This window comes from Eriocheir sinensis, chromosome 47 (assembly GCF_024679095.1).
Source record: "Eriocheir sinensis breed Jianghai 21 chromosome 47, ASM2467909v1, whole genome shotgun sequence".
Lineage (NCBI taxonomy): Eukaryota > Metazoa > Arthropoda > Malacostraca > Decapoda > Varunidae > Eriocheir > Eriocheir sinensis.
In genome coordinates this window covers 7,593,617-7,616,322 of record NC_066555.1, presented here as the reverse complement: position 1 = coordinate 7,616,322, position 22,706 = coordinate 7,593,617, and the positions used below count along the sequence as shown (strand labels likewise).

At 48.0% G+C, this 22,706-nt stretch overlaps 1 long non-coding RNA gene across 1 annotated transcript in view; it reads right to left on the bottom strand.

The window, feature by feature from the left end:
• Nucleotides 1-102: 102 nt before the first annotated feature.
• LOC126981350 (uncharacterized) overlaps nucleotides 103-22,706 on the bottom strand; it is a 108,618-nt gene continuing 86,014 nt past the window's right edge. The window contains exons 3-5 of the long non-coding RNA XR_007733906.1: nucleotides 11,654-11,770; nucleotides 1,309-1,471; nucleotides 103-949 (exon numbers count right to left, since the gene is read on the bottom strand). This is a non-coding gene — a long non-coding RNA (uncharacterized LOC126981350). The remainder of the gene's footprint in view (nucleotides 950-1,308; nucleotides 1,472-11,653; nucleotides 11,771-22,706) is intronic.

The following is a 22,706-nucleotide window of genomic DNA, read 5'->3' as shown; positions in this document are numbered from 1 at the left end:
TGCTTTTGTCATAAAATTTGTGCCCCTTATGCCACAGTTGATTAAGTTAGGTTTAATGTACCAATGAGTTCTTCCTAAAAAAAAAAAAAAAAGTAGCTTAATGTCATCTAATACATTACTGTGGCACAACACTTGACAAAGAATTTTTCATTTGTTTTTATTCTATTTACGAAAGGATTGCTAATACAAATTACATCAAGTGTAAGTAAACCCAAGAGCAAATACTTTCTCATTTTCTCATTTAATTTCACAAAAAAAGCTGATGAAGCTCCTCTTGTAACCTAACCTATTTAGAATTACAATATGGAGGACAGGCTGGGATGGGGAAAATTACTAACCGAGAGACTAGCCTATAATGTCTGTCTAATTAAGTAGTCCTCGTAGGTGAAGTGGGGAGCATAGGATACTGCTGCGCGTTGCATTGATGCTCATTTCCGCTTTCTTGAGCCCGTGGTGACTCGTATCCACTAGCCCGTGGACACTTGGCCCTATGTCATCCTGATTCCCATAATTTACCTTCCCCAAGTTTCACTTGGTACCCGTTTATCGACCAACCCGAAAGGAAGGATGATCAAGAGTAATAGCTGTGTGGGCTGTGCGCCGAAGGCACCTAATCGGGCTCCAAACGGTGCCCCGAGGACGGCGAGGAGCGGTAGGCGGTCACAGAAACCACTCAGCTACGGAGACGCAGGGGCTGGGGTGTAAAGAGAGGAAGCCCATTTTAACTCTCACTCTGCCCGGGAAGAGAACCCAAAATCTCTTTTCAACCGAGAAATTTCGGTTGCGAGCCGAGTGCCTAATGCCCCCCCAAAATTTTTCTAGATCCGCCACTGCGGACGCTGTCGAATCACTTCCCGTGATGAAATGAAGAAGAATGTTGGACACTTGCTGGAACATGGATTGACCGTTGCCAGCAGCTCGCCTTGGGCCTCACCTTGCCTGCTAGTACCTAAGGAAGATAATTATTTAATCAACTGAAGATCTTCCCTGATTACCGTCGTGGTAACGCTTTGACACTGTCTGAAGCTAACCCATTACCCAGGGTAGGACTATATGATCTCACTGATAAGGTGGCACAGTCTCAATTTTTATCAAAGGTAGATTTGCTGCTGGGGCATATACTACCAAATATCCCTATACGAAAAGACCCAAAGGCATCTATGCCATCACCACTCCTATACCACTCAACTGGCGGCATGGAAGAGCTGCTACCCGTTTGACATACCCCGCCTCTCCCTCCCTGTCAGTAAAGGCCATTTGTACGCTAATCCACATGAGAATTTCACTAATACTGCTTAGTTAACTTACCAGAGGCGAAATGCATGGCGTGTGACGCGGGGAAACTGGCAGCAAGAGGCGCCGCGTTCTGCATCACCTGCCGGCTCGACCTGATTACCTTGTGCCTCACCTTAAAACCTTCGCCCACTGATGTAGGATGGACTCCACCTCCAGACCAGCCACCTGTCATATCCTGCAAGTAAATAGTAATAGTTAAAGAAAACAGACCTACAAGGACGAAAAAACAAAACAAAAACATAATATGACAGCCAGATAAAAGGGTGCTTGCTTCGCGTACATTCAACAGCCTCATAGCCACGATAACCACCACCATCACCGCAACGATTTCCCTTTTACTACTTGTCCACTCCTTTTTTTAAACACTTGTGCGGTTGCCTCCCCCTTCACGCTTTTTTTCCCGTTCACCCGCAACCATCCGTAACCATCACACTCTTCTGAGCAGCTGGAAAGGTGTACCAACTGCACTCTAATCCACGCTACTTAAAGAAAAAGCAGATGATAGATACTGACTAGAAAATAACGTCTTTCCCGTCGATCCATAGAATGACGGTGGTGGCGCATGGTGACGTCGGTGGGGTTGTGCCGAGGGCCGGAGGAAGGCGGAACTTGAATGAAATTGCCGCATATGACAGCTCGGCAGGTGAGAGGAAACGGTGAATCACAAGGCTCGTAATTAACGCGAGGGGGAAGAGCGAACCGATAATATCACAGAGAAGGAAAAAGTTATGAAGTAAAACTGAGAATTGCAGAAGAGAAGACGGAAAGGAAAGCCTAAGATGTGTGGTATGGGGATGAAGGGACTGAACCACTACCAAAAATAAAAAAAGATAGAAGGAAATCAGAATGAAAGCAAATACTACAGATAATACGACAAGGAAAAGCAAGTGAATGACATAACCCTTCGAGACGGGGGAAGAATATAAGGAACATTCGTGGAAGAAGAAGAGAGGAAACACAGGAGTGAGTGAAAAATAAAGAAGAGTAAAGAAAGTTAGTAAGTTGGGAGATGATTGATGACGGGGAGGTGTGTGTGTGTCAGGTAAGACGGAGAGAGAAACTTAATTACCTACCTGTGAGAGAGAGAGAGAGAGAGAGAGAGAGAGAGAGAGAGAGAGAGAGAGAGAGAGAGAGAGAGAGAGAGAGAGAGAGAGAGAGAGAGAGAGAGAGAGAGAGAGAGAGAGAGAGAGAGAGAGAGAGAGAGAGAGAGAGAGAGAGAGAGAGAGAGAGAGAGAGAGAGAGAGAGAGAGAGAGAGAGAGAGAGAGAGAGAGAGAAAAAAAACAGAAACAGAACAGAGATAAAGTGTTGGAAAGCAGCAACAACCAGATACAGCTCCATACATAACACTTCAGGACATTTTTATTTTGCTCTACCATTCTCCTTCCTCATTCATCTCTCCAACAGGACTTCCCCGCTCCTCTGTCCTCTCTGCAACCCTTCGCTCTATCATCCCCAGCCTAGAATGCCTCCCGTAAACAGGATAAGAGACATCCGGTTGGAGAGAGAGAGAGAGAGAGAGAGAGAGAGAGAGAGAGAGAGAGAGAGAGAGAGAGAGAGAGAGAGAGAGAGAGAGAGTGTGTGTATGTGTATGTGTCTGTGTGTGTGTGTGTGTGTGTGTGTGTGTGTAAGGGGCACATAACAAACACCCCGTGAGTTCTATATAAATCCATTCACGTAGTCATATTAATCTGCTCCTCTAAACTTCAAATTGGTGTTTCAAGGAGTTAATGCGGTAAGACCCACACGCACGGTAACACTTAGCGGCCCCACGCCTATCATTACAATCCTCACCCCAGCACCCGCGTGGTCTGAGTGATACGTCTTCTGCTGTGAGGTAAGTGACGGTGGGGAGTTCTTCCGTTCACTCTTCTTATCATACGCACTATTTATCACTGCAACCACCACCAACCAACACCACCATCACCACCACCACAGCATCATCCTAAACAACTATATAAAGTCTTCTGGCCACATCCTCATCAACTCCTCAACTCGACCATTTCCTTCGTCGCCTCGTGGTCTGTAACCTCGCACGTGTATTTTCTAAAGATTAATTTCACCTTTTTTTTCTAAGTTCTTCTGGCCACATCGTCACCAACTCCTCAACTCGACCATTTCCTTCGTCGCCTCGTGGCCTGTAACCTCGCACGTGTATTTTCTAAGGATTAATCTCACCTTTTTTTCTACGTTCTCAGAAACACGCGCACGTCTTCCGTTGTCGGCGCGTCGAGAATGTTTGTTTTCCACTTCACGTCTGGACCGTCATCTTCCTTCATTAGCCTTTTTTGGACTTACGGTTGGAAGGTCACCCTCTTCCTGTTGACGATGAGGGCGTGTGTAGGGGATGAATGAGGCGAGAGGTGTCGGAGGAGCAGCCTTGGGGGAGGGGGTGTCGGAGGAGCAGCCTTGAGGGAGGAGGTGTCGGAGGAGCAGCCTTGGGGGAGGAGGTGTCGGAGGAGCAGCCTTGGGGGAGGAGGTGTCGGAGGAGCAGCCTTGAGGGAGGAGGTGTCGGAGGAGCAGCCTTGGGGGAGGAGGTGTCGGAGGAGCAGCCTTGAGGGAGGAGGTGTCGGAGGAGCAGCCTTGAGGGAGGAGGTGTCGGAGGAGCAGCCTTGAGGGAGGAGGTGTCGGAGGAGCAGCGAGGGAGGAGGCGGAGGAGCAGCCTTGAGGGAGGAGGAGGTGGAGGAGCAGCCTTGAGGGAGGGGAGGCGTCAGAGGAGCAGCCTTGAGGGAGGAGGTGGAGGAGCAGCCTTGGGGAGGAGGTGTCGGAGGAGCATCCTTTGGGGAGGAGGTGTAGTAGGAGCAGTTTGAGGGAGGAGGTGTCGGAGGAGCAGCCTTGGGGAGGAGGTGTCGGAGGAGCAGCCTGAGGGAGGAGGTGTCGGAGGAGCAGCCTTGAGGGAGGAGGTGTCGGAGGAGCAGCCTTGAGGGAGGAGGTGTCGGAGGAGCAGCCTTGGGGGAGGAGGTGTCGGAGGAGCAGCCTTGAGGGAGGAGGTGTCGGAGGAGCAGCCTTGAGGGAGGAGGTGTCGAGGAGCAGCCTTGGGGGAGGAGGTGTCGGAGGAGCAGCCTTGGGGAGGAGGTGTCGGAGGAGCAGCCTTGAGGGGAGGAGGAGTCGGAGGAGCAGCCTTGAGGGAGGAGGTGTCGGAGGAGCAGCCTTGAGGGAGGAGGTGTCGGAGGAGCAGCCTTGAGGGAGGAGGTGTCGGAGGAGCAGCCTTGAGGGAGGAGGTGTCGGAGGAGCAGCCTTGGGGGAGGAGGTGTCGGAGGAGCAGCCTTGGGGGAGGAGGTGTCGGAGGAGCAGCCTTGGGGAGGAGGTGTCGGAGGAGCAGCCTTGTGGGAGGAGGGGTCGGAGGAGCAGCCTTGTGGGAGGAGGCGGAGGAGCAGCCTTGAGGGAGGAGGTGTCGGAGGAGCAGCCTTGAGGGAGGAGGCGTCGGAGGAGCAGCCTTGGGGGAGGAGGTGTCGAGGAGCAGCCTTGGGGGAGGAGGTGTCGAGGAGCAGCCTTGGGGGAGGAGGTGTCGGAGGAGCAGCATTGGGGAGGAGGTGTCGGAGGAGCAGCCTTGGGGAGGAGGTGTGAGGAGCAGCCTTGGGGAGGAGGTGTCGGAGGAGCAGCTTGGGGGAGGAGGTGTCGGAGGAGCAGCCTTGTGGGAGGAGGTGTCGAGGAGCAGCCTTGGGGAGGAGGTGTGAGGAGCAGCCTTGGGGAGGAGGTGTCGAGGAGCAGCCTTGGGGAGGAGGTGTCGAGGAGCAGCCTTTGGGGAGGAGGTGAGGAGCAGCCTTGGGGGAGGAGGTGTCGGAGGAGCAGCCTTGGGGGAGGAGGTGTCGAGGAGCAGCCTTGGGGGAGGAGGTGTCGAGGAGCAGCCTTGAGGGAGGAGGTGTCGAGGAGCAGCCTTGGGGGAGGAGGTGTCGGAGGAGCAGCCTTGAGGGAGGAGGTGTCGGAGGAGCAGCCTTGAGGAGGAGGTGTCGAGGAGCAGCCTTGGGGAGGAGGTGTCGGAGGAGCAGCCTTGAGGGAGGAGGTGTCGAGGAGCAGCCTTGGGGGAGGAGGTGTCGGAGGAGCAGCCTTGAGGGAGGAGGTGTCGAGGAGCAGCCTTGGGGGAGGAGGTGTCGGAGGAGCAGCCTTGGGGAGGAGGTGTCGGAGGAGCAGCCTTGTGGGAGGAGGTGTCGGAGGAGCAGCCTTGGGGGAGGAGGTGTCGGAGGAGCAGCCTTGGGGGAGGAGGTGTCGGAGGAGCAGCCTTGAGGGAGGAGGTGTCGGAGGAGCAGCCTTGGGGGAGGAGGCGTACTGAGGAAGCAGCCTTGAGGGAGGAGGTGTCGGAGGAGCAGCCTTGAGGGAGGAGGTGTCGAGGAGCAGCCTTGGGGGAGGAGGTGTCGAGGAGCAGCCTTGGGGGAGGAGGTGTCGGAGGAGCAGCCTTGGGGGAGGAGGTGTCGGAGGAGCAGCCTTGGGGGAGGAGGTGTCGGAGGAGCAGCCTTGGGGGAGGAGGTGTCGGAGGAGCAGCCTTGAGGGAGGAGGTGTCGGAGGAGCAGCCTTGAGGGAGGAGGCGTGAGGAAGCAGCCTTGAGGGAGGAGGTGTCGGAGGAGCAGCCTTGGGGGAGGAGGCGTACTGAGGAAGCAGCCTTGAGGGAGGAGGTGTCGGAGGAGCAGCCTTGGGGGAGGAGGCGTACTGAGGAAGCAGCCTTGAGGGAGGAGGTGTCGGAGGAGCAGCCTTGGGGGAGGAGGCGTACTGAGGAAGCAGCCTTGAGGGAGGAGGTGTCGGAGGAGCAGCCTTGGGGGAGGAGGCGTACTGAGGAAGCAGCCTTGAGGGAGGTGTCGGAGGAGCAGCCTTGGGGGAGGAGGCGTACTGAGGAAGCAGCCTTGAGGGAGGAGGTGTCGGAGGAGCAGCCTTGGGGGAGGAGGCGTACTGAGGAAGCAGCAGTGGGCGGTTGGAGGCGAGGTGTGTCGGGAGGAAGAACTGAACATAAAATACACAAACATATCAAACGCATCCAGGTTCATTTATTTTTCATCCTCCGTTTTTTCATTGTCTTTATTTCCACATGTGTTAAAGAAAACGCATCCAGTTCTATTTATTTTTCATCCTCCGTTTTTTCATTGTCTTTATTTCCACATGTGTTAAAGAAAAAGCATCCAGTTCTATTTATTTTCCATCCTCCGTTTTTTCATTGTCTTTATTTCCACATGTGTTAAAGAAAACGCATCCAGTTCTATTTATTTTTCATCCTCCGTTTTTTCATTGTCTTTATTTCCACATGTGTTAAAGAAAAAGCATCCAGTTCTATTTATTTTTCATCCTCCACTTTTTCATTAGCTTATTTTTCTGTATCTATTAAAGAAAAAAACAGCCTTGGTAGAGGTCACCACCACCACCTGCGCCGCCACCTGCAGGAAATCGCTGAGCGGGTGGCTGGGGGCCTTGGTTGGGTATTTACGGAGGGTCAGAAATGCTGGGACAAAGTTTGGCAGCGTCTTATGTCAGCTCATTAATCTCCCGCGCCCTGTCTTTACCTCGCCGCTGGCATTACTTCTCTTCCCCTTCCTTTACAGTCTAACACTTGCACCCATCACTACCCTGTCCTTATCCTGTCATTCCCTATGCCCTCTGCTCTTGTCTCATCCTTGTCTGTTGAGCAATTCATTCATGGCCTCCTCCTCCTCCTCCTCTTCCTCCCTGTCTCTATGGTCTTCCCCTTCCTTTACAGTCTAACGCTTCCATCACTCCCCTGTCCTTATCCTGTCATTTCCTCTACCCTCTGCTCCTGTCTCATCCTTGTCTGTTGAGCAATTCATTCATGGCCTCCTCCTCCTCCTTCTCCTCTTCCTCCCTGTCTCTATGTTCTTGCCCCTCCTCTACAGTCTACATATTCCCCCACCCTGACATTCCTTCAGTCCTGGTCCTGTCTCATCCCTGTTCGTTACGTCTGCTGTGTAATTCATTCAACCCTGATTCATTCATGGCCTCCTCCTCTTCCTCCTCCTCCTCCTCCCTGTCTCTATGCTTTTTCCCTTCCTCTACACATTCCCTCACCACTCCCTTGTCCTAACCCTGTCATTCCCTCTGCCCTGTTCTTGTCTCATCCTTGTTCTTCACGTCTGTTGTGTAATTCAGTCATGGCTTCCTCCTCCTCCTCCTCCTCCTCCTCCCTGCCTCTGCCATCTCTATAATTCTTTCCTGTTCTCTCTTCGTCTTCCTTCTCCTCCTCCTTCTTATCTCTATCCTGCCATTCGTTCCTTCTGCCTCGCTCATGCCTCATCCTTGTTCTTTATGTCTTCTCATCCTCTCAATCTCTGCTATTACTAGTATTTTTTTTTTTCGTTCCCTCCGCGTCCTCCTACCACCCCCATGTCCCTTTCCTGCCATTCTGTCCGCCCTGTTCATCCTTCATCCTTATTCTTTGTGTTAGTAGTTCAGCTCATTCATCTCCAGTTGACTCTGTCTTTGCCCCGCCCTTGTCATTTCTACTTTATCCTTCTTCTATACGTCCTCTTTCCACCCCTCTCCCTGCAATCTATCTTCCTTCTCTTCTTTGCCCTTTCCTCATCCTTGTTCACTCATCTCAATCTTCTGGCTCTATCTCTCTTGCCCTGTTTCTGGTCATCCACCTTCCCTTCCTCTCCACGTCCTCTTTCCACCCCTCTCCCTATCCTGCCAATGCCTCTGTCTTGCTCCTGTCTCATCCTTGTTCTTTGTGTTCGCAGTAAGGCACATTCACCTTCAACTGCCTCTTCCTTTCCTCTGTAACCTCGTAGCACCCTCCCCTGTCCCTATCCTGCCAGTGTCTCCGTCTTGGTCCAGTCTCATATCCTTGTTTTTTTTCTTCTGCCACGTCTTTAAATTGATCTCTTCCTTATCATTGCCTCTTCTCCGTCGTGTTTCTTTACGTACTCTTTTCCTTTGCTTCACTCCTCCCTTATATTGTTAAGCCTCCAACCTTCATCAGAGGGCTTCGTGGTGCAGTGGTTAGCACACTCGGCTCACAACCGAGAGAGCCCGGGTTCGATTCCCGGGCGGAGTGGGAAAATTTGGGCGGCTTTTCCGATACCCTACGCTCCTGTCCACCCAGCAGTGAATGGGTACCAGGAATTAATCGGGGGTTGTGTACTGTCTCCTGGGATCTGTTGCGCCGACTAAACGAAACTTTCCAACTTTTCCAACCTTCATTCCGGGCAGGAGGGAGGAACACGAAGCAAGCACAGTGGAGGAAGGCGGTTTAGGAGTCTCATCATTTGAATACTGGGAAAAAAAATCAAGGCCACGAGGGGAACTTCATAAAAATAATCTCTTGGATATGAATTATGGAAAGTGATGGAGGGAGAGAAGGAGGAGGAGGAGGAGGAGGGAGACAACATGGTGCAAGAGACAACAGGGGTAGGGAGGGCCTTGAGGGAGGTAAACTATGGAAATACAAGCGTGGAGTCTGAGCATTAGTCTGAGAGAAAATGAGGGAGTGAATAGAGAAAATTGGAGAATAAATGGAAGGGCGAAAGTGAAGAGGAAAAAGATAAATGTGAAGAACAACAAAAAGGAATCAAGGAACAGGTAAAAAGAAGATATAAGAAGAGAGGAAAGGAAGGAATAAAGCAGAAGAGGAGATAATGATTTGTGGAGAATGACAGAGACGACACAGGGAAAAAAGAGAGAAATATGAAGAACAGACGACAGAGGGAATCAAAAAGAGAAAAATATAGAGAATAATAATGAGAAAAACGAACGGAGAATGAGGAGAAAGGAAGGAGTGAGGCAAAGAAGGAGAGAATGATGTGTGGAGAATGACAGAGACGATACAGGAAAAAAAAAAAAGAGAAATATGAAGAACAGACGACAGAGGAAAACAAAAAGAGAAATATGAAGAATAATAATGAGAAAAAGGAAGGGGTAAGGAGATGAGAATGAGGAGAAAGGAAGGAGTAAAGCAAAAAGGGAGAGAATGATTTGTGGAGAATGACAGAGACGACGCAGGAAAGAAAGCAAAAGAGAGAAATATGAAGAATAATAATGAGAAAAATGAAGGGGTAAGGAGATGAGAATGAGGAGAAAGGAAGGAGTGAGGCAGAAGAGGAGAATGATGATTGGAGAATGATAGAGACGACGCAGGAAAGAAAACAAAAGAGAGAAATATGAAGAATTATAATGAGAAAAAGGAAGGGGTAAGGAGGAGGAGAAAGGAAGGAGTGAGGCAGAGAGGGAGAGAATGATTTGTGGAGAATGACAGAGACGACAGAGGAGAGAAAAAAAAGAGAGAAATATGAAGAATTATAATGAGAAAAGGAACGGATAAGAAGATGAGAATGAGGAGAAAGGAAGAAGGCAGAAGAGCAGAGAATGATTTGTGGAGAATGACAGAGACGACAGAGGAGAGAAAAAAAAGAGAGAAATATGAAGAATTATAATGAGAAAAGGAACGGATAAGAAGATGAAAATGAGGAGAAAGGAAGAAGGCAGAAGAGCAGAGAATGATTTGTGGAGAATGACAGAGACGACACAGGAAAGAAAAAAAAGAGAGAAATATGAAGAATTATAATGAGAAAAGGAACGGATAAGAAGATGAGAATGAGGAGAAAGGAAGAAGGCAGAAGGAGAGAGAGTGATGATTGGAGAATGACAGAAACGACACAGGAAAAAAAAAGAGAAATATGAAGAATTATAATGAGAAAAGGAACGGATAAGAAGATGAGAATGAGGAGAAAGGAAGAAGGCAGAAGAGGAGAGAATGATTTGTGGAGAATGACAGACGAAAAAAGAAAATAAAAAGATATATGTGATGAACGAGATCAAGAAACGACTAAAGAGATGCGCAGGTAGGAGAGGAAAGAGTAAAAAAAAAGGTCGGTATTAAATAAGACACTTTCGGTTCTCACATCAACTCTTTTTAAAGGTCAAAGAGGGGGTCAGTCGAGTTCTAATGCGTGTTTCTTTAGGTTCACGGTACAGAGGAAGGGTCAAACTACCACCAGGGTCATAAAACTACCCCTGGAAATGCCCACAACTCCTACGAAAGCCTTGTCAAATAGGTGTTTCTTAGGTTCATGGTACAGAAGAAGGGTCACACTACCACCAGGGTCATAAAACTACCCCTGGAAATGCCCACAACTCCTACGAAAGCCTTGTCAAATAGGTGTTTCTTAGGTTCACGGTACAGAGGAAGGGTCAAACTACCACCAGGGTCATAAAACTACCCCTGGAAATGCCCACAACTCCTACGAAAGCCTTGTCAAATAGGTGTTCTTGGGCGGCGAAATGTCTTATAATATGACCCATAAATATGCTGGTCCATATTCCTAAACGTATCGCACTCCTATTACTGTCATCTCCCAAGGCCATAGCAAAGATTAACCGGGTCTGCATGGGTGATTTTCCTGTTCATATGACGTGTGAAGAATGAGAGGGGCGACAGAGGCTCAGAGGAGGATGAGAGGCAACGAGGGGAGGACGAGGAACTGAGAACCGTCGGAAGATGTGACAAGAGGAAAAGGAAAGAGTAAAGTGGATAAGAGGATGACGTGTGGATAATGACAGAGACGACAGGGACTTAGATGAGGATGAGAGGCTACCGGGGGGTGGGGGGGGGGGGGGGAGAGAGCTGGGGAGCGTCGTAGTAGGATCATGGACCAGGAAACGACGATCTGGTGGAGTATGATATCACAGAGCAAAGGGGTAGGTGGGGGGGGGGGGGTACAGAGCCTCATCCGTACCCTGGACTCAATCGGGCATCCATTATCTCTTGTAATAAGGCAATGGAACACACACACACACACACACACACACACACACACACACACACACACACACACGCACACACACACACACACACAAGGATGAGTTAGCGGCGCTGACAAAGTAAACGACCTCGTCACTTTTAAGAGAAAAGGTCAGTTCGTGCTGGCAGCTGCTGTACATTGCTGAGATGCGGAGTCTGTGATGCTTCTTTTTCTGACGGAGGGGAGAGGAGAGGTAGAGGGGGGGGGTGCGAGGGGAGGAGGGAGGTGATAGAAGGGGGTTGGGGGCTCAAGCTGGGGAGGTAGTGAGGGAGGGAGTGGGGAATGGTGGGGAAACGGGTAAAGGGGAGTGAAAGAGCTTCCTGGTGTTTCGTTTATTGTTGCACGCAGTAAAATGTCATTCAAGTGTGATACTCTTTGAATGTGTGTGTGTGTGTGTGTGTGTGTGTGTGTGTGTGTGTGTGTGTGTGTGTGTGTGTGTGTGTGTGTGTGTGTGTGTGTGTGTGTGTGTGTGTGTGTGTGTGTGTGTGTGTGTGTGTGTGTGTGTGTGTGTGTGTGTGTGTGAGAGAGAGAGAGAGAGAGAGAGAGAGAGAGAGAGAGAGAGAGAGAGAGAGAGAGAGAGAGAGAGAGAGAGAGAGAGAGAGAGAGAGTGGCGAGAGCATACCTGGCGGTGGCTGCAGCGCGTTAATTAGTGTTGCGGGTCTGCTCAGGTGTGGCCAGGTGTGTTGTGGTGGCCGGCGAGGACGTGATGGAACGGGTGACAGGCAGACAGACAGACAAACTGGCAGGGAGAAAGACAGACAGAGATAGACAGACAATCAGACACGTATAGACGAAGATATAATACAAAAAACACTAAAGTCATATAAAATAAAAAAAACGAAAATACAACACAGCAGGAGCAGCGAGTAGCGGGCTTTTTTTTTTATTATTGTTTCCTTATTTTGTGCCCTTGAGCTGTCTCCTTTGTTGTAAAAAAACAAAAATAAAATGTGAAAACGTGTATTTCATCAGTATATCAATTTTAGGCGAATATTTTCACTTAATGTAATGCGTCCAAACATTTCACTCGTAGGCTCAAGAAAGAAGATGAGGATAAGACTTAGCTGGGAGGAGGAAGAGGAGGAGGCGTTTTAGAAAGGACATACACGAGGGAAGAACATTATAGTCAAACCATTTGAAAGAGTCCAATCGGGCGTCGGCCACTGCAGGTCAGCCAAGCCCCACCGCGCTGGTCAGACCTACTTTTTAGATGCTCATACTTATAAGCACACACTTCACTCATTGGCACTCGTATACACTTACAAAATTCATATTAAAGCCCACACACTACAGATACCCTACGCCCCTGTCCACCCAGCAGTGAATGGGTACCAGGTATTAATCGGGGGTTGTGTCTAGGGTTTGTTTCCCGGGATCCCGGGATCCCGGACAATTTTCAAGGTTTAATAATCCCGGGATATTTTTGCAAATCCCGGGAAATCCCGAGATGAAAAATCATGAAATTAAGTATAAAAAAAAAAAAAAGACAAATTTGACTGCAGGATAGTTGTGAACTTGTGAACTTGTGCTTCTATTTATATGTATATACAGGGTGTCCCGTGAGGAGTGTTTTGTGTGTGTGTGTGAACACTGTGAAGGAAGGACTTACTGTTTAGGTATTCTCTTGAGTATTATAAAGCAGCCATGGCACTCCCGTTACCCGTAACAGAGCCCGTATAATGAACACCATGTCTGCATATTCCACTTTGCTGTATGTATACGGCATTGAGATGAGCGTGACAGCTTAAAAAAAAAAAAAAAAAAAACAGCACACTTTCCCTCCTCGCGTGAGTGACCGAACAGTGACGGTTACCAGTAAACTGTCTGTCTGTCTGTCTGTTTGCCTGCCCGCACAGCTGATCGCTGTTGCCATAGTTCCCAACGTTTTAGCTACTTATTGCTAAGATGATACATAACTTTTTTTTTTTATGTTGGACATGTAATGTGACTAATGTCTATCATCTTCGGGTAATCATATACCGAAAAGAGTAAGAAAAATAACATTAACTTAAGATTTTTCATGAAATCCCATAGATGCTATATGAATGCAGAATATAATTTTCCTTTTGATTAATTCATTTAATTTAATTTTATGTCATTAATTATTGTTTTTATTTTATGGAAAATTGTTCGTGTTATTTATGATCTTATTATCAAAATTCCATACATGCTCGATTGCTTATTAATCATTTTAGTTTACACAGGAATGCAGAACATGTATGTTTTATTTTTTATTCATTCATTTGATTAAACTTACTGTCATTTATTGCTTTCATTTTATGGAAATTTGCTTGTGTTAAATAAGATCTTATTCTATGAGATACTTCTTAATCATTTAGTTCATATTATAAATAAAGAATGCATACGTTTAATTTTTCTTCATTTATTTTTATTAAATTTTCTGTCATTAAGTACTCTTTTCATTTCACTGGGTATACATGGAAACAAATGTTGTTGTTTTTCTTTCTTTCTTTATCAGCGATAATGAACTATAATTCACATTGTCATTCACATTGGAATTCGGAAGCAGAAAAAAAAGTAGTAAACGCAGCATATACTAGCTCTTATTCTTATTCCTTTTACTTTGTTGAGAAACAAAGTGTATGCTGAAAATTTGGAATTAAATATTAAGTGGAATTAATAAGACAGTCAATCTACAGTAATATTTTTGCATATCTATTAATGTTAAGCACATCAAAAATCTGAACGTGAAACTAGGTATAATGTGCAATTTTAGACAATTGAAAATCCCGGGAAATCCCGGGATCCCGGGATTAGGGCTAATTTTATCCCGATATCCCGGGACAAAGAAAAAGGTCCAAAACGACAATCCCTAGGTCCCGTCTCCTGGTATCTGTTCCCTTCTCCTATAATTCCTTCCCCTTCTGTCTCTCTCCGGCATATGACTACAGATGTTGCACCGACTAAACGAAACTTTCCAACTTTTCCCTTCTCCTATAATTCCTTCCCCTTCTGTCTCTCTCCGGCATATGACTACAGATGTTGCACCGACTAAACGAAACTTTCCAACTTTTCCCTTCTCCTATAATTCCTTCCCTTCTGTCTCTCTCCGGCATATGACTACAGATGTTGCACCGACTAAACTAAACTTTCCAACTTTTCACTTCTCCTATAATTCCTTCCCCTTCTGTCTCTCTCCGGCATATGACTACAGATGTTGCACCGACTAAACGAAACTTTCCAACTTTTCCCTTCTCCTATAATTCCTTCCCCTTCTGTCTCTCTCCGGCATATGACTACAGATGTTGCGCCGACTAAACGAAACTTTCCAACTTTTCCCTTCTCCTATAATTCCTTCCCCTTCTGTCTCTCTCCGGCATATGACTACAGATGTTGCACCGACTAAACGAAACTTTCCAACTTTTCCCTTCTCCTATAATTCCTTCCCCTTCTGTCTCTCTCCGGCATATGACTACAGATGTTGCGCCGACTAAACGAAACTTTCCAACTTTCCCCACACACTACACTCACACCATAGCCATTTGCATGTTCACTTGTATACACACAAAACTATAAACCCACTCACACTTGTCACGTAATTGACTGCTCTTTCGGCCACCTCTTCGGATTCTTAACAGGAGCAGCGAGTAGCGGGCTTTTCCTATTGTTTCCCTTTTGTGTGCCCTTGTGCTGTCTCCTTTGCTGTAAAAAAAAAACTACACACCAGCACTGTCATTTTTTAGCTACTCTTGTGTACACTTCAATACACGAACTCACGAAACAACGCACACAAACTCTCCACGCTATAGACTCACCATGCAGCTCTTCTGTGCACTCGTATAAACTCGAAACAGTTGAACTAAACGCACGCAGACTACACATATTGAAACCGCTCTTCAGTCATGCCCTCTAACATAATTGATTGATTGATTTAAATTAGGCGCCGCAACAGCCAGGGTCATATGGCGCCGCCCTCTAACATAACACTCACTCAAACTTTACTCCCTACCCCTGAAAATACTCTTGCTTTGAAAGGTGGTGAAGGAAACACGGGCTAGGGAACCAGTGTTTACTCCTGACTAGTTTCGCCTTAGTGGGCTTCTTCAGAGGAATAAGATTTATACATGGGTAAGCTGCCTTATAAACATGTATAAACCCATGTATAAACTTTATTCCTCTGAAGAAGCCCACTAAGGCGAAACTAGTCAGGAGTAAACACTCGTTCCCTAACCCGTGTTTCCTTCACGGTCCAACGTAGCCAGATTGTCGTACTCAGCCTTCATGTTTGCTGATTTCCGACCCCAAAACTGCCTCCTCGACCCCAATAACTGCCTTCATATATAGTTATCGTTAAAATGGTTAATTATTGGTGTTTTTGGCAATAGCTATGGCTCAGAAACCGGCAAATTCGAGGCTCTGAGTACGATAATCTGGCACCTTTCATCACTTGTCATAATGTCTACGCACTCTTCCTTTAGTTAATGAAAAAAATCTTCGCAACTATTTTCTTCATGTATTATTCATGCTGACTACAGAATTCCTACGTCACCCGTGCTACCCCTGGACCACCTACTCCCCCCTCGACGCCCCTCCCCCAGCCAACACCAGATGTCAGCGGGGCAGTGGACGCGTGTCAGTGCTTCGGTTCACGAGACTGAGTGCCGTATTTTCAGACACCATCGCTTCTCACATCAACTATTTCTAAAGGTCAAAGAGGGGATCAATCGGGTTCTCATGAGTGTTTTTTAAGGTTCATGGCACAGCAGAAGGGTCAAACTGTAACATTTAATCTCTCTCTCTCTCTCTCTCTCTCTCTCTCTCTCTCTCTCTCTCTCTCTCTCTCTCTCTCTCTCTCTCTCTCTCTCTCTCTCTCTCTCTCTCTCTCTCTCTCTCTCTCTCTCTCTCTCTCTCTCTCTCTCTCTCTCAATAAGACGTCACGTGCCCATCAGTCAGCCAGCGCCGCTCGTTCAGTGGTTAAACAGACGAGAGAGAGAGAGAGAGAGAGAGAGAGAGAGAGAGAGAGAGAGAGAGAGAGAGTATCAACAACCCAAGCTTCGTATCACATTAGCTGGACGTAACAATCACCGTGAGTCGCCGCGCGGGGATGTCTACAAACAGGCTGCTGCTTCTGAGGTCATGCAGACACATCCACTTGGGCGATAAAAGGAAGGGAGAAAAATAATGGGGCCGGTGTAGAGGCTGCTTAGGGAAGATGACTGGACGGGACAGGGCGGGGCGGCGGGGAGTGAGGAAGGGAGGGATCTGGGAGGGGGAGAACAGGGTGGAGGGGGTAGGAAGGGAGAAAGGCATGATAATAAAGGATAATGAGGAAGGATACATGAGGGAGGTGAGTGCAGGGGTGTGTTGTAGCCAGGCAAGGGAAGGTGAGAAGGACGGTAAGGATTCAGGAAGGAACAGACATGTTTTTTTACAGCAAGGGAGGAGGAGGAATACATAGGAATACATAGGAAGAACAGACACCAGAAGACCTATCGGAGGAGGTGGAGGAGGTGGAGGAGGAGGTGGAGGAGCAGGAGAAGAGGAAAAAGGAGAAGGAGAAAAAGAAGGCAGAGAATAAAAGAGAAGAGGAAGAAGAATGGAACGAATGAAGGGGGACACACACACACACACACACACACACACACACACGTAATCGCCCCCCCCCCCCCCCACACCCACACACACGCAGAACAAAAGGTTAACAAGGACGACCCACCACCACCACAATCACGAGGCACACATGCTCTCACTCACATACTGACCCACATAAACGACGCACGTGCTTGCTGGAGAAGTGAGGCGGCGGAAGGCAAGGCAGGGAAGTCAAGGCAACGTTAAATACATTCTTGGCGAGACCTTCCCATCAGCGTCTGGCCGGGGCGGGGCGGGGCGGGGCTGGGCTGTCTGCCGCTGCCTCGAGGAACTGTATTCTTTCCCACTGCGATGTTTTTGTCTTGCCATATCGGGAGGTCAGCGGGAAAAATGCGGACTTCATAATAGGTAAGTAACGATGAACTTAATAAGGCATGGAGGGGGCGAAGAGAGAGAGAGAGAGAGAGAGAGAGAGAGAGAGAGAGAGAGAGAGAGAGAGAGAGAGAGAGAGAGAGAGAGAGAGAGAGAGAGAGAGAGAGAGAGAGAGAGAGAGAATGGTTCAACGTGCAAACCTCTGAACGAGCGGCGCTGGCTGGCTGATGGGCACGTGACGTCTTATTGAGAGAGAGAGAGAGAGAGAGAGAGAGAGAGAGAGAGAGAGAGAGAGAGAGAGAGAGAGAGAGAGAGAGAGAGAGAGAGAGAGAGAGAGAGAGAGAGAGAGAGAGAGAGAGAGATTAGCTTCAAAATAACATAACGTGGCATGATTTTGCGTATCCAAGAACAAAACTTTACGAAGGGGAACTTACTATATATCCAAAAAGCAAATAATACAACCTGAAAGACCCATCAACACACACACACACACACACACACACACAGAAAACAAGACACTGAATTGGATATGATCTCTTCCTTGCGTCACTCAGGACCAGCGTGACCACCACCACCACCGCCACCACCACTAGTACAGTTCCATCACAACCCCGACCTCAGCCAACGGGGCCAGATTATCGTACTTAGAGTCTCGTATTTACCGGTTTCTGAGCCATAGCTATTGCCAAAAAAACACCAACAACTAACCATTTCAATGATAACTATAAATGAATCCAGTTATCGGGTGGAGGAGACAGTTTTGGGCTCGGAAATCAGAACACATAAGAACCTGTTGATGTCGGTATTCTTAAACACTCTTCTTGCATCAACATTTTCCTTAGGTCGAGAAGGAGATTAATCGGGTTCTTGGGAGTGTTTTTTTCAGGTTCACGGTACAGAAGAAAGGTCAGACTACCACCAGGGCCAAATAACTACCCATGGAAATACCCCAAATTCCTACGAAAGCCTTGTCCAAATCATGTACTTGGGCAGCGAAATCTTTAACCTGGTAGCTGCAGGGATCATGTTTCTTAATGGTCCCTCTAAGCGAGAAAAATGAGAAAAAAACATCACTCACGTAAACCATTTCATAATATATATCAACGCATTTGTGATCAGTTTATGCATCATCTATTTTTGGGGGTTTATATCATGGCAAAAATGTGGCCCGTCGCTGCTACACGGTAAAGCCACAAATTTGGCCCGTCGCCGCTACACGGTAAAGCCACGAATTTGGCCCGTCGTTGCTACACGGTAAAGCCACAAATTCGGCCCGTCGCTGCTACACGGTAAAGCCACGAATTTGGCCCGTCGCTGCTACACGGTAAAGCCACGAATTTGGCCCGTCGCTGCTACACGGTAAAGCCACGAATTTGGCCCGTCGCTGCTACACGGTAAAGCCACGAATTTGGCCCGTCGCTGCTACACGGTAAAGACACGAATTCGGCTCGTCGCTGCTACCGGGTTAAGAATACGAGCTTGAGTACGACAATCTGGCAACGTTGACCCAGCGACACCGGCGACCACAGTGCACGCCGCCCGTCACCCCGCCAGCAGTATCCATGTACCGCGCCGGCAATAACACCTTCCCTCTCGCTGCACGTCTGCCGAACAAGCCATATTTTCCCCGAGACAGCCATTAGCACCCCGGCATGCCTTAGTACCGGCTGTATCTTCCCACCTCCCCGTCAACACAGTCCATTACGCCGACCCTTCACCCACTTAGGCCTCCCTTTGTTCTGGTGGGCCGCCGGACCGGCTTAGAGGGGTATATATGTCAACGAAGAGCCCAGGGCGGTCGGCGATAGGCTTCCCTGGTCCTCCTCCTTGGGGGCGAGGTTGTCGGACGGGCGGCACTAAAACCCCCGCCCGGCCTCACCTGGAGCTGTGGTTGAATTCTTCGGCGAGAAATAAAGGAGCCCTCCAACATAAAAAAAGGATTCCAAGCAGTATTTTATGACAAGGAAACTCAGGGAAGCAGCCATAATACTGCAGGACGAGCTTGTTATGTTAATGAGAAAGGCGTAGAACACTAATTCTTCAACGCCCGGAAAGCAACACGATGACCGGCATGCAGCACGCCACATTATAAAACAGGAAGCCTAACAAAGCCACCGAGGATAATGTCCAGGACGGGCGGGCTACACGAGGGCCTTACGCCGCTAATTCACGGGTGCTGGCATAATTAACTCCCTTTCGCTTACCTGGGGAGGGTCATTAAGGCAGCAGGTGAGCGGGTCGCGGTACTCCCTCAGGCACCACGCTCCTGCTGCGGTGGTAACAGGAGAGAGGGACGTTCAGGGGGCCGGATATTACAAACTTAAAACACTTTCTAGCAGACACTGAGTTATAATGATATGTTAAAGAGTATGCCTGTGTACTGTCTACCATTACTAACAGCGCAGAATTGTTGAAAAGGTTAAGATCATGTTTTTTAATAGTCCCTCTAAGCGAGAAAAATGAGAAAAAATCATCACTCACACAAAGCATTTTTTAATATATATAAGAGCATTTGTGATCAGTTTATGCATCATCTATTTTGGGGGGTTTATATCATGGCACAAATTTGGCCCGTCGCTGCTACACGGTAAAGCCACAAATTTGGCCCGTCGCTGCTACACGGTAAAGCCACAAATTTGGCCCGTCGCCGCTACACGGTAAAGCCACAAATTTGGCCCGTCGCTGCTACACGGTAAAGCCACAAATTTGGCCCGTCGCCGCTACACGGTAAAGCCACAAATTTGGCCCGTCGCCGCTACACGGTAAAGCCACAAATTTGGCCCGTCGCTGTTACACGGTAAAGCCACAAATTTGGCCCGTCGCCGCTACACGGTAAAGCCACAAATATGGCTCGTCGCTGCTACACGGTAAAGCCACAAATTTGGCCCGTCGCCGCTACACGGTAAAGCCACAAATTTGGCCCGTCGCCGCTACACGGTAAAGCCACAAATTTGGCCCGTCGCTGCTACACGGTAAAGCCACAAATTTGGCCCGTCGCCGCTACACGGTAAAGCCACAAATTTGGCCCGTCGTTGCTACCGGGTTAAACAATAGGGTGAAGGAAGTGCTCACGGCCAGCAATACGCATACACCTTCACACACCACTGGTCACCACTTCTCGCTGTAGGCTTGCCACTATTTCTTTGTGACAAACTCTTCGAAGCAAAGAGATAACGAACGATCCACTGACTACGCTATAGGGCCGTCTTATGCACTTATCGACTGATTTTTTTACCTTTCCCAGATGCGAAACTTGTCACCCTTCTTTTGTAATAAACCTTTCAGAGGCATTGAGAATAAAAAGTATACTAAATATACTAAGGGGTCGCGTGATGTTTATGTCTTTTTTATGATGTGAAATTTGTCACCCTGCTCTTGTGACATCAGAAACATTGAGCACAGACAAAATACTGAACTATCGGCGGGGTCGCATCATGAACCTATAGACAACTTCTCTTTTTCTTATGCTAAAAGTGTCACCCTCCTCTTGTAACATCAGAAACATTGAGAACAGACAAAATACTGAACTATCGGCGGGGTCCCATCATGCATCTATAGACAACTTCTCTCTTTTTCTTATGCTAAAAGTGTCACCCTCCTCTTGTGACATCAGAAACATTGAGAACAGACAAAATACTGAACTATCGGCGGGGTCGCATCTTGCACCTATAAACAACTTCTCTCTTTTTCTGATGCTAAAAGTGTCACCCTGCTCTTGTTACATCAGAAACATTGAGAACAGGCAAAATACTGAACAATCGGCGGAGTCGCATCTTGCACCTATAGACAACTTCTCTCTTTTTCTGATGCTAAAAGTGTCACCCTGCTCTTGTTACATCAGAAACATTGAGAACAGGCAAAATACTGAACAATCGGCGGGGTCGCATCTTGCACCTATAGACAACTTCTCTTTTTCTTATGCTAAAATTGTCACCCTTCCTTCACTCGTCCATTCAAAAACATAGAGAATAAACAATACACTGAGACAACACAAGGGCCGCACTTTGCACCTATTGACAACCTTATTTTTCCCTGACGCTAACTAAACTTGTCACCCTTCTCCTGTCCATTCAGAAACCGAGAATAAACAACACATTAACAGATACGGGGCCGCATTATACACCTCCAGTCAGCACTCTCGTATGCTTCCTTTCGCTGCGACACTTGCCTTCCTTCCTGAGGTGTTGGCGGCGGGGCGGGAGGAGCGGGCGGGCAGTCTGTGGGCAGCGATGTCAGGCCGATAAAGTTAGGCTTGGCGGTGCTGGATATGGTGACGGTATGGTGAGGGCGGCCACTGGGGGGGGGGGGGGGGGGGGTTATTATGAGGCGCTGGACGGTGGTTGTGTTTGGCTGCTGTGTTGTTGTGAGACGGTGACTGCTGGAGGTTGTTGTTGTTGTTGTTGTTCGTTGTTGTTGTGTTGTGAAGCGGTGACTGCTGAAGGTTGTTGTTGTTACCTCTTGTTTGTTTGGTTGGTTCTTGTTGTTGTTGTTGTTGTTGTTGTTGTTGAAAATGGTACACCCGCGTTTACTGTTAGTATATTTTTAGTACATATTTCTATTTCTCATAATTTTGTCGTCTTTGATGTTACTGTTGCTGTTGCTGTTCCTAATGCGGCTGCTGCTCTTCTGTTGCTGCTATTGTGCCGCTGTTGCTAGTTATGTTGTTAGTTAAGTAATACATAACGACCCTTTCCACGCCTGCATCGTTCCCTTTCACCGCTCCACCCTTGCTAAACAGCGGAACTAACACAACACAACAGTCGGAACGCTGAGAGTAAGGACGCATCACCCACAGGATAAGAAAGTTGCAGCTCAAAACACCTGCCTCTCCGGCGCCCACAAAAACTTGAACCCACGTGCCCTAGTGCCCTGAAGACCCGGCAGGCGAGGCTTCGGTAGCGAGACATCACCACACGCCTGCCCCTCCTACCCTCCGACCCCTCCACCCTCCCTGTATGGCCCGAGGGGGAGGAACAAGGCACGGGGAGCAAGGGGAGGCAGGGGCGAGGGGGGTGAGGAGGGGGAGGGAGTGGAGGGTTATAAAGAGAGAGGGAAAGTACGTAACTGAGATAATGAATATGGCGGTGAAAATTTAATGGATGAGAGAGAGAGAGAGAGAGAGAGAGAGAGAGAGAGAGAGAGAGAGAGAGAGAGAGAGAGAGAGAGAGAGAGAGAGAGAGAATAAAAAAGGAGGAAATAAAGAAATAAAACGAATAAAGAGGAAGAAAGAATAAAGAGAAGGAAGGAAAGAAAGAAAGAAAAAAAGGAAGAGAAAAAGAAAGAATGAAAGAAAAATGAAAAAGAAAGAAAATAGAAGGAAAGGAGAGAGAGAGAGAGAGAGAGAGAGAGAGAGAGAGAGAGAGAGAGAGAGAGAGAGAGAGAGAGAGAATATCACCCGGATAGACAGACAGACAGACATTATCATTAAGGGTTGAAATTCCTCCAAGACTGTGGCGGCGTAAAGGAGAGAAAGGGAAGCGGGAGGGGTGGGAAGGAGGAAGCTGGAAGTGAAGGAGGGTGCAGAAGGAAGGAAGGGAGGGAGGAACATCCTGTCCCAGCCGAGAGACAGCTCCGGCACCTTCCTTGTTCTGCTCATCGGGTCTGAAATAAAAAATAAAAATTGACCTCATGAAATGCAAAACTCACCACATCAATAATTCAGGTTGACTTGTACAACGCATCAGTATTTTTTTCTGGTATAAATCTAATCGACCACGCACCCATCCAAACACACCCACAATGAAACCAAC